This window comes from Orcinus orca, chromosome 20, assembly GCF_937001465.1.
Source record: "Orcinus orca chromosome 20, mOrcOrc1.1, whole genome shotgun sequence".
NCBI lineage: Eukaryota > Metazoa > Chordata > Mammalia > Artiodactyla > Delphinidae > Orcinus > Orcinus orca.
In genome coordinates this window covers 48,073,544-48,083,886 of record NC_064578.1, presented here as the reverse complement: position 1 = coordinate 48,083,886, position 10,343 = coordinate 48,073,544, and the positions used below count along the sequence as shown (strand labels likewise).

At 46.0% G+C, this 10,343-nt stretch overlaps 1 long non-coding RNA gene across 1 annotated transcript in view; it reads left to right on the top strand.

The window, feature by feature from the left end:
* Positions 1 to 665: 665 nt before the first annotated feature.
* LOC117201803 (uncharacterized) overlaps positions 666 to 10,343 on the top strand; it is a 50,752-nt gene continuing 41,074 nt past the window's right edge. The window contains exons 1-3 of the long non-coding RNA XR_007474423.1: positions 666 to 3,595; positions 3,673 to 6,926; positions 9,536 to 9,601. This is a non-coding gene — a long non-coding RNA (uncharacterized LOC117201803). The remainder of the gene's footprint in view (positions 3,596 to 3,672; positions 6,927 to 9,535; positions 9,602 to 10,343) is intronic.

The window sequence follows — 10,343 nt, the reverse complement described above, 5'->3', positions numbered from 1 at the left end:
GGTATAATTGACAAATAAAGTTGTATACATTTAAGGTGCACAAAATGATGATTTGACATACATATACATTGTGAAATGATTGCCACGATCAAGCTAATTAACACATCCGTCACCTCCTGTAGTTACCGTGTGGGTGTGTGGGTGGTGAGAACATTTAAGATCTACTCTCTTAGCGATTTTCAAGTAAACAATATTAACTATAGTCCCCATACCATATGTTGTTAAATCCCCACAACTTGTTCATCTTATAACTAGAAGTTTGTCCCCTTTCACCAACATCTCCTCATTTTGCTTGATTGTTATTTTGATTGTGTTTTGTTGGTTGGTTGTTGTTTTTGTTTCGTTTTGTGTTTGTTTGTTTGTTTCGGCCGCACAGCATGTGGGATCCTAGTTCCCTGACCAGGGATTGAACCCGCAACCCCTGCATTGGAAGCATGGCCTCTTAACCACTGGACCGCCGGGGAAGTCCTGGTTGGTTGGTTTTTCTTATTTTTTACTTTTATGTTTCTTTAAACTTTTTAGTTTATATTGGAGTACAGTTGATTAACAGTGTTGTGTTACTTTCAGGAGTACAACAAAGTGATTCATTTATACATACATCTATTTTTTTAATTAATTAATTTATTTATGGCTGCATTGAGTCTTCATTGCTGCGTGCGGGCTTTCTCTAGTGGCAGTGAGCGGGGGGGGTGCGCAGGCTTCTCTTTGCAGTGGCTTCCTTTGTTGCGGAGCACGGGCTCTAGGCACGCAGGCTTCAGTAGTTGTGGCTCGCAGGCTCTAGAGCGCAGGCTCAGTAGTTGTGGCGCACAGGCTTAGTTGCTCCACGGCATGTGGGATCTTCCCGGACCAGGGCTCAAACCCGTGTCCTCTGCATTGGCAGGCGGGTTCTTAACCACTGCGCCACCAGGGAAGCCCCATCTATTCTTTTTCAAAGTCTATTCCCAATTAGATTATTACAGAACACTGAGCAGAGTTCCCTGTGCTAGGTTGATTGGTTTTTTAGAATAAGAAATTTGGAGAGATCGCCAGCAGGTACAGAATTCTGTGTGACTCTTGAATATCTCTCAAATCTGTTCATGTCTTCTGTTTCTACTGCTTGAGTCCAGGCTTCCTCTTCTCTTGCCTGCTCCCTGCTGTTCTTTTTTTTTTTTAATTTAATTTATTTATTTTATTTTTGGCTGCGTTGGGTCTTTGTTGCATCACGCGGGCTTTCTCTAGTTGCGGCGATCGGGGCTACTCTTCATTGTGGTACATGGGCTTCTCATTGCAGTGGCTTCTCTTGTTGCGGAGCACGGGCTCTGGGTGCACAGGCTTCAGTAGTTGTGGGTCGCGGGCTCTAGAGCGCAGGCTCAGTAGTTGTGGCGCATGGGCTTAGTTGCTCTGCGGCATGTGGGATCTTCCCGGACCAGGGTTCGAACCCGTGTCCCCTACATTGGCAGGCGGATCCTTAACGCTGCGCCACCAGGGAAGTCCCCATCAGAGGACTTCTGAGAAGTGGGAAGCTGTCTCTTCCACTCTCTTCCCTTCATTTTTCTATGGGGGAGGGGGGGAACTTCCTTCTGATCCAAGACTTGACAGTTGTCATAATAATTCGTTCCTGAATGCTGCAGGGAAGTGGCTGTGGTTTCTGTGGAAAGTCCCAGGAAAATTCTTATTTTCTTGTCTCCTGTAACCAATTCAACCCAGATTTCTTTGCTGAGGCCACCGTCATCAACTTTTATTTTTACACTTTCCCAAACCTTTTTAATGAAAATTTTCAAACATAGAGAAAAGCTAAACTAATTTCACAGTGAACACTTGTGTACCCATCACCTAGATTTGACCATTCCCATTTTACTCTGCTGTTTGCTTTATCACACGTCCACCCGTCTTTCCATCTCTCTGTCTATCCATCACTCCCTCTGATTTTTCTGATGCATTTCAAAGTCGATGTCACCACTTCCCTCTCTACGCTATCGCAGGTGTAGCTCTGTGCCAGCCAGATTCCTATCGTGAATCAGAAACTTACCATCATTTAGAGGGTTTCCTTGCACCCCTTCTGGGTCCGTTTCTGGGTTTCAGAAAGGAGTAGGGGAGATAGGAGTAATGCAGTGGAAAGATGGGGGCTAGACCTTGAAGGCCCTCGTAGACCATGATGAGTTTAATAGTAAGATCACTACTATTGATGATGATGATGATGATGATATACTGGATATTTTTTTGTTTGCTCTTTCAGGTCCGCTCTCCACCTTTCCCTGTCATACTCTTGGGAATAGGATCCAACCTTGGGAGGCTGATCAGTGTGGACTACCATGGGCTTTCTTGACCTCTAGTTTCCTGTGGGTTGGCCAGTGGGGACACTGACAAGAGATTGGAAGGAGGGGTGTTTATTTCCCCAACTCCCTCCCTGATACGGCGGTTGCCTCCAGCTGACTGTGTCTTTCCACCCAAGGCCACAGCTCCTGTCTGGAGGTCCACTCCACACACATCTGGGTTCTTTCAGGCCTGGGGGTAATCAAAGCTCCCATCTTTCTAGACCTGAAGTGCTGCATCACCCTTGTGGTTTCCCTGCACCGCACCATCTTTGGAAATAGTCTTTTATTTTTTTAATTGAAGTATAGTTGATTCAGAATATTGTGTAGTTTCAGGTATACAGCAAAGTGATTCAGTTTTGTGTGTGTGTGTGTTTGTGTGTGTATGTGTATTTTAGATTCTTTTCCATTATAGGTTATTACAGTATATTGAATATAGTTCCCTGTGCTATACCCTAAATCCCTATTGCTTATCTGCTTTATACATAGTAGTGTGTATCTGTTAATCCCATATTCCTAATTTATCCCTCTTCCCCCTCCCTTTCCCCTTTGGTAACCATAAGTTTGTTTTCTATGTCTGTGATTGTGTTTCTGTTTTGTAGATAGATTCATTTGTATTATTTTTTTAGATTCCACATATAAGTGATATCATGTAATATTTTCTTTCTCTGTCTTCACTTAGTATGATATTCTCTAGGCCCATTCATTTTGCTGCAAACGGCAATATTTCATTTTTTTGTGGCTAATAGTAAATAATCATTTTATTAAACTCTCCCCAGTCGATCAGTTTGGATTTGCTGTTTCCTGCTTAGACTCTGAGTGAGGCAGCAGCTAACTGTACTGAGAATATCCTAAGAGACATTCTTCCAAGAGCTTTATAGGAAACAATGTATTTTTTTTAACATCTTTATTGGGGTATAATTGCTTTACAATGGTGTGTTAGTTTCTGCTTTATAACAAAGTGAATCAGTTATACATATACATATGTTCCCATATCTCTTCCCTCTTGCGTCTCCCTCCCTCCCACCCTCCCTATCCCACCCCTCCAGGCGATCACAAAGCACTGAGCTGATATCCCTGTGCTATGCGGCTACTTCCCACTAGCTCTCTACCTTACGGGAAACAATGTATTTAATCCACCTGATGACCCTATGGAGAAACAGAGGTCTGGAGAGGTGGTCTCTAGCTCAGCATTTCAGAACGAGGAAGTGGCTGACCCAGGATTTGAACCATCAGGAATCTGAACTGCTAAGAGTAACTTAGTAACCGGGAGCCGCTGTGGGAGTTTTAAGCCAAGAAGTCAGGTTGGTGTTTCGAAAGCGCCCTCTGGTGGCCGGGAGGAGCACTGTCAGCTGAGTTAGCATCTACCCTGTCTCTGCAGTGAACTTCTATTTGGCTAATGCGTCGACAACATTCAACTAAATCCTGCACCGGAGACCCAGACAAATGGACTCTGCCTGGGTTCCAGGATGTCTTCTTGGAGGAGGTGACGTTGGAGCAGGGCTTTAAAGGACAAGTAGCAAAGGCCTGAGAGAATCCGCCTTGTTCTGGGAAGAGGGTGCAGCATTGTGTCCGGGAAAGCCCAGCGATGAGGCTGGGGAAATAGGTCAGGACTCATTTGGGAAAGTACCTTGGCTTTGGGACTTTGTCCTATAACTCACTTTGGAGCTTGCGAACCAGCAAATTTCAAAGACAAAGTTAGAGGTCAGACATAGGGTGGTCAACTTTTTATTCTGCCAGTTTGGACTTAAAGAAAAAAGAGAGGGAGAGAGAGAGATACCATTTTGTTAATTCTAAAAGCATTTATTGAGTACCTACTGTGTATTAAGGAATGTTCTGGGGCAGGGTCTGAGTTTGTTTTTCCCACTCTTGTACCCTCAGAGTCGAGAGTCACGGAAAGCCCCTAATAGAAGGAATGAGTAAAATTAAAGGCATTTGCTAGGGTAAGGTCAGTGTGGGAATAAGCTGCTGGGAATGAGGTCAAGGCGTGCGAGGCTGTAGATGAGGTTGGAGATAGAAGGGAATAAATTTGGAAGTCTTCGGTGTTTAGGTTATTATCAGTTTTAAAACTAATTCATTTTATTTTTATGGTTATTTCCTGTATTCTGGGGATTTCATAAATAAAGATGAAAAAGATTTCCCTGGTGAGTCTCTTTCTTAGTTGCAGCAGGGGCAACCATGCCATGGGGATTTTCCTCTTAGGGACTCCGGAACCGGGAGACACTGCATTTTGTGGGTGAAAACGCCAGCGGTAGAGTGAAAGCTGTCACTTGCTGAACACTCATCATGACCCAGGCGCTGTCCAGAGCTCTGTCCACATATTAACTCATTTAATTGTCATGACAGTAAAATGCAAAGTCCTTACTCTCATGATCCCGTCCCTGCCCCGCTCTCACACATTACCTCCTGCCACTCATATAACCTCCTGCCTCCTGCCTCCTGCTTCCTGCCTTTTTCACTCCAGCCTGCTTCCCATTCTTCCTACACACCAAGCTCATGTCCACCCCCAGCCCTTTGCACCGGCCATCCCCTCTGCTGGGAAAGCTCTCTCTCCATCTTTGGACGGCTTCCTCTCCTTCATTCTCATGTCGGCTGGAGCGTGACCACCTTATGAGAAACAGCATCTCTTCTTCCACACCCCCAGCCCTCCAGCCCTCTACTCTGCTTTACCCCTCTTCGTAGCAGTTCTCTCTTCTGACATCCTATTGTACATGTATCTGTTTTTTATGCAACTGCCCCACATGAATGTCAGCTCCATGAGGGCGGGAACTTTGTCTCACCATCCTTTCCTCCTCACCCAGAGCAGTAGGAGCTCAATAAACATCAGGACCCTGAGTGATGGAAACAATCTGTCGAGGTAAAACTGCTATCATCCCATTTTACAGATGAGGAATCTAAGGCACAGGGAGGTTAAGTCACTCAGTTGACAAACGGCAGAGATGGGATTCAGATCCAAGCAGCCCAGCTTAAAGATCGGACCAGGGGCCTGCAGGTTTCCCATATCATTTAGCTTTTGCTATAATAATGCTGTGTAACAAACCACCCCGACTCTCAGTAGCATTTATTTAGCTCACGAAGTTTGTGGTGGGCAGTTTTAGGCCGGGCTTGGCTGGATGGTTTTCCTGGGCTCAGCTGTGCTTACCCACATGTCCGGGGATCTGGTGTTGGCTGATCTAGCCTGGTCTTGGCTGGGGTGGCTGGGAGACTTGGTTTTGCTCCACATGTCTGTCCTTTCCAAGAGGCTAGCCCAGGCTTGTTCTCATGGAAGCAAAAGTACAGGTAAAAACGTACCAGGCCCCTCCATTAAGACGTAGGCTGGAGATTGGCACTCTGTCATTTCCAACTCATTCTGCTGGTGAAAGCAAGTCACACAGCCAACCCAGAGTCATATAACTACAAAGTTACATGGTCAAGAGCATGGACACAGGAAGGGGTGAGGAACTGGGGCCAAAAGTACAATCTGCCATAGTTCCCATCAGCTGAAAGATCTTGGGCTCTGCTCCCCAGCAGGAGAGGTCAGAGGCCATTTGACAGAGGGTCCGAGGGAGCTCCCGTTTCATGCTTCTTTGAAGGAAACACTCAGGATCAGGGTGGACAGGGTTTGTGTGGGGGGAAGGGAACAACGTAGTAGAGAGTGGATGGGGGAAGAAGCTATTGTGTCTGCATTTCTCGTTTGGGTGTGGCCATCTAGAGGAAGCTGGCTGGAAGCTTGGAAGCCGTCCACGTTATCTGGTTGAGGAGTGAGTGCTTTAGTTGATCATAGTCATGGCATTATCTGATTTGAGGTTTTTCACCTAAATGGATTAATTTAGATCTATCTATCAATCGATTATACATTGGCTATGTTTTTCTGAATTTTTGTCTTTGGCTCAGTGAAGCCTTGGTTTGTAAATAATGGTGCAGATGGGGGTTTCATGCATCCTAAGATCTTTTGAGTCATTTCAAAACCTTTCCTCCTAGTTCTTGTGTAAGCTTTGGGCTTTGCAAACCCGCCTTCCATGCTGCATGCCCTGCAGAAGCCACTTAATCATCACAACAGCTCTATATAGCCAGACTACGATTATTTCCATTTGACAAGCCAGGAAGATTTAGTGGTTTCCACAAGCCAGTTTCCCAGAACTTTTGCTGCTTGTAAAAATGATTGGACCCAGATGATTCTAGAACTTCCCTGGATACAAAAAGCGAGGCTGGCTACGCTGTCACCAGCAGAATAGAGACAGCTGTCCTGGCACAGGGGCATGAGGCAGGGATTCAGACACACTCCTGTTACAGGAGGGGGGACCCCTTCCAGGGCTCTTGTCTAACACTCGGAAATGAACTGTCCAAGGAGACACATTTGCTGACGAAGCACGAGACTTTACTGGGAAGGGGCACCTGGGCGGAGAGCAGCAGGGTAAGGGAATCCAGGAGGACTGCTCTGCCACGTGGCTTGCAGTTTCGGGTTTGATGGTAATGGGATTAGTTTCCGGGTTCTCTCTGGCCAATCACTCTGACTATAAGTCCTTCCTGGTGGAGCTCGCATCACTCAACCAAGATGGATTCAAGCGAGGACTCTGGGAGGCTGGTAGGACATATGGACTGGAGTCTCCTCTCTCCTTTTGACCTTTCCTGAATTCTTCCGGTTGGTGGTAGCGAGTGAGTTCCGCATTCCTTACCAGGACCTCCTGTTTAAGAAACTCATGCAAATGGTTACTGTGGTGCCTGGCCAGGGTGAGCAGTTTCAGTCAGTGGTTCCCGTAACACTCCCATCTCTCCAGCACCACAGGATGTAGAATGGCAGGACTGGTCTCTCTGCAGCTGTCATTCTTACAGTAACTGCGGGTGTGTGTTTTTCCTGGTTCCTGGTCTGGAGTAACCTTCATATCCTCAGGGCTCATAGGCTTTGAGAAGCTCAAGTCCGTAAGAACAGTGATCCTTTTACAGCTCACCTGGCAAACCCAAGCTCAGTCTTCCACATTTGGTCCCTCATGGTGCATTTGGAGTGTTAATTAATTTCCCCGTGTTTTACCAATCAGAACTCAATTTTTTTTTCTTTTTTAAAATGTATTTATTTTTGGCTGCGATGGGTCTATGTTGCTGCCCTCAGGCTTTCCCTAGTTGTGGCAAGTGGGGTCTACTCTTTGTTGCGGTGCGCGGGCTTCTCATTGCGGTGGCTTCTCTTGTTGTGGAGCACAGGCTCTAGGCTGCGGGCTTCAGTAGTTGTGGCACATGGGCTCAGTAGTTGTGGTGCACGGGCTCTAGAGCACAGGCTCAGTAGTTGTGGCGCATGAGCTTAGTTGCTCTGCGGCATGTGGGATCTTCCTGGACCAGGGCTCGAACCTGTGTCTCCTGCATTGGCAGGCGGATTCTTAACCACTGTGCCACCAGGGAAGCCCAGAACTCAGATTTTTTGGTTCTTGATCTCAGAGCACTGAGAGACACAGGTATGTCCCAGCCACTCAGAGATACTATTCTGGCCCAGAGCAAAGAACCTGGTCTAAGTGTTGGGCTTTTGCAACACTGAAGATGCTCCCAGCTCTCCCCACTCTTATCACTGCATCCCTAAGGGCTTCTTCAGCACTGACCATCGCACCAGGAACAAATGTCCTATCACCCAGCGTGGAGCTGGAAGGACTTTATCAGCCCCACACTCTGTCACCCTCAGCCTGTGCCCATCAGCCTCCTGGGAAGGCTGCCCATTTGTTGGGACAGCCCAATGATTAGAAGGTGCTTCCAGACAGGGCCTTGAGGCAGCTGGCCTCTTGCAGCTTGAGTCCTGAGGGTCCCACATTTCCCAGCTGCCTAGGGGCAAGCTTGGCATCCCCAGGCTATACCCTACTCCTGGCTTTCTGTGTCTCTCACAGTGGAGCCAGACTGCTGGGGTTCAAATTCTCGCTCTGCACTAGTAAGCATGCTTTAGCATCTTACTTAGACTTTTCTGTGCCTCAGTTTCCTCATCTGTAAAATGGGGCTAGTAAAAGCACTGCCTTCACAGCGTTGTTGTGAGGAAGAGGTGAGTGGACCCATGTAAAGTGCTTCAAACCCTGCTGTGGTCGGAAGCCCTCCATAAATACTGACTGTTGATATTTTAACTATTCATAATGCATCATACTCTGCCAGGCACATTGATACTCCTTCACACTGTGAAGGGGAAAGATTCAGGGCCCAAGGTGGCTGGGTGTGAAATGCTGAGTCTTTATTTATCCATTCTACTGTTTACAGGCATTTGGATTGCTTCCAAGTTTTGGCAACTACAAATATTGCTGCTAGGAACATTCTTGTAGAGGTCCTTTGGTGGACATACCTGTGCACTCCTGTTGAGTACCTAGGCTGGGCTGGAAGTGCAGGGTTAAAGGGTATGCATATGTTTAGCTAAATACTGAGAAACAATTTTCCACGGTACTTGGATATACTTACTGAATTTTGAGAATTCAGTATTTGAACCATGAGGTTGTATTTCCTGTTTGAATAACGAAAATTCAGACGTACAACTGCAAACACCACCAAGTTGCCCGGACATTGCTTGAATTGAGTGTATCAGTTTCCAATTGCTGCTTGTAACAAATGACCGCAAACTTAGTGGCATGAAATAACACAGGCTTACTTACAGTTCTGGAGGTCAGAAATCTTAAATAGGTCTTACTGGGCTAAAATCAAAGGCCGTCTTCCTTAAAGAGGTTCTAGAAGAGAATCCACTCCTTGCCTTTTCCAGTTTCCAGAGGCTGCCTGTATTCCTTGGCTCCTGGCCCCGTCACTCTCATTTGTGCTTCCGTTGTCACATCTCCTTCTCTGACTCTGATCCTCCTGCCTCCCTCTTATAAGGACCTAGGTAGTCACACTGGACCTTTCCTGATAATCCAGGATAATCTTTCCATCTCAAGATCCTTAATTTAATCACACCTGCAAAATCCCTTTTGATGTGTAAGGTCACATAGTCACAGGTCCCAGGGATTAGGACATGACATTTTAGGGAGGGCATTATTCTGTCTCCCACACAGAGGCACACAAGTTGGGTACCTACAGAAAGATTCGTGAAACACTCTGGGCCACAGATTTGGACGAGCACTGGCTGTGGTGGCTATGAGTGGGCCATCAGGTTCTGGAAGAGAACATAGAAACCAGCATGGCATCTCCAGTTTAGCCAAGCTCCCCATACCCAGTTGGTCTCTGAAGAAGTGGCATGCCAGGTCTTCCCTTATTGGTTACTGAGATTTCATCTCTTAATATTATTCAATTAATGACTTTGAGCTCTTCTTTTTTGCCAGGTAATGTTCTAAGAGCTTCATGAAGACTAACTCATTTCACACGAACAGAAACAACCACACCACAAGGTATGTAGTACTATTATTTCCACTGTATAAATGGGGATACTGGGGCACAGAGAAGTTAAGAAACATTCCCAAGGTCACACAGCTAGGAAATGAAAGAGCTGGGATTCAAAACCTAGCTTTGAAAGGGCTACAGTCCTCTGTAGTGAGGCCGGCATCATTATACAGCATTCCCACCCTAGGCCCATGCTCTCCTTTCCTGGAGCACACAACCCTCCACCACCAGTGATATTTCTAAGTGGGCAATGTCATCTTCAGCTGGTTTTCCCTCCCAGAGACTTGGTCAGAGAGGCTTGAGGGAGGAGAGAGAGCCACCTAGTGGTGAGAGTGGGAATCTAAGGACCTGGGCCCAGTTCTCCATGTGTGTACTCCACCTGACCAGTCCTGCATTCTGGCATTTCGTGTCTTGAAAGTACCAGCATACTAGTCATTTATTCTATTCTATTTATTTAAAATTGAAAAAATTTAAACTTTTTATTGCAGTATAACTTAGAGTACAAAGTGTTCAGCTCGATGCATTTATATTTGTATACATATGTGTTCATTTATGTCACTGCCACCTAGGTCCAGATATAGAACATTCTAATCATTCCAGAAGGTTTCCTTGTGTCCTCTTCCAGTCAGTACCACCCAGGGGTGACCACTTTCTGATTTCTCTCAGCATGAGTTGATACTTACATAAAAGGAATCATTCAATTATGTACTCTTGTGTCTTCTTTCACTCAACATTGTGTTGTGAGATTCA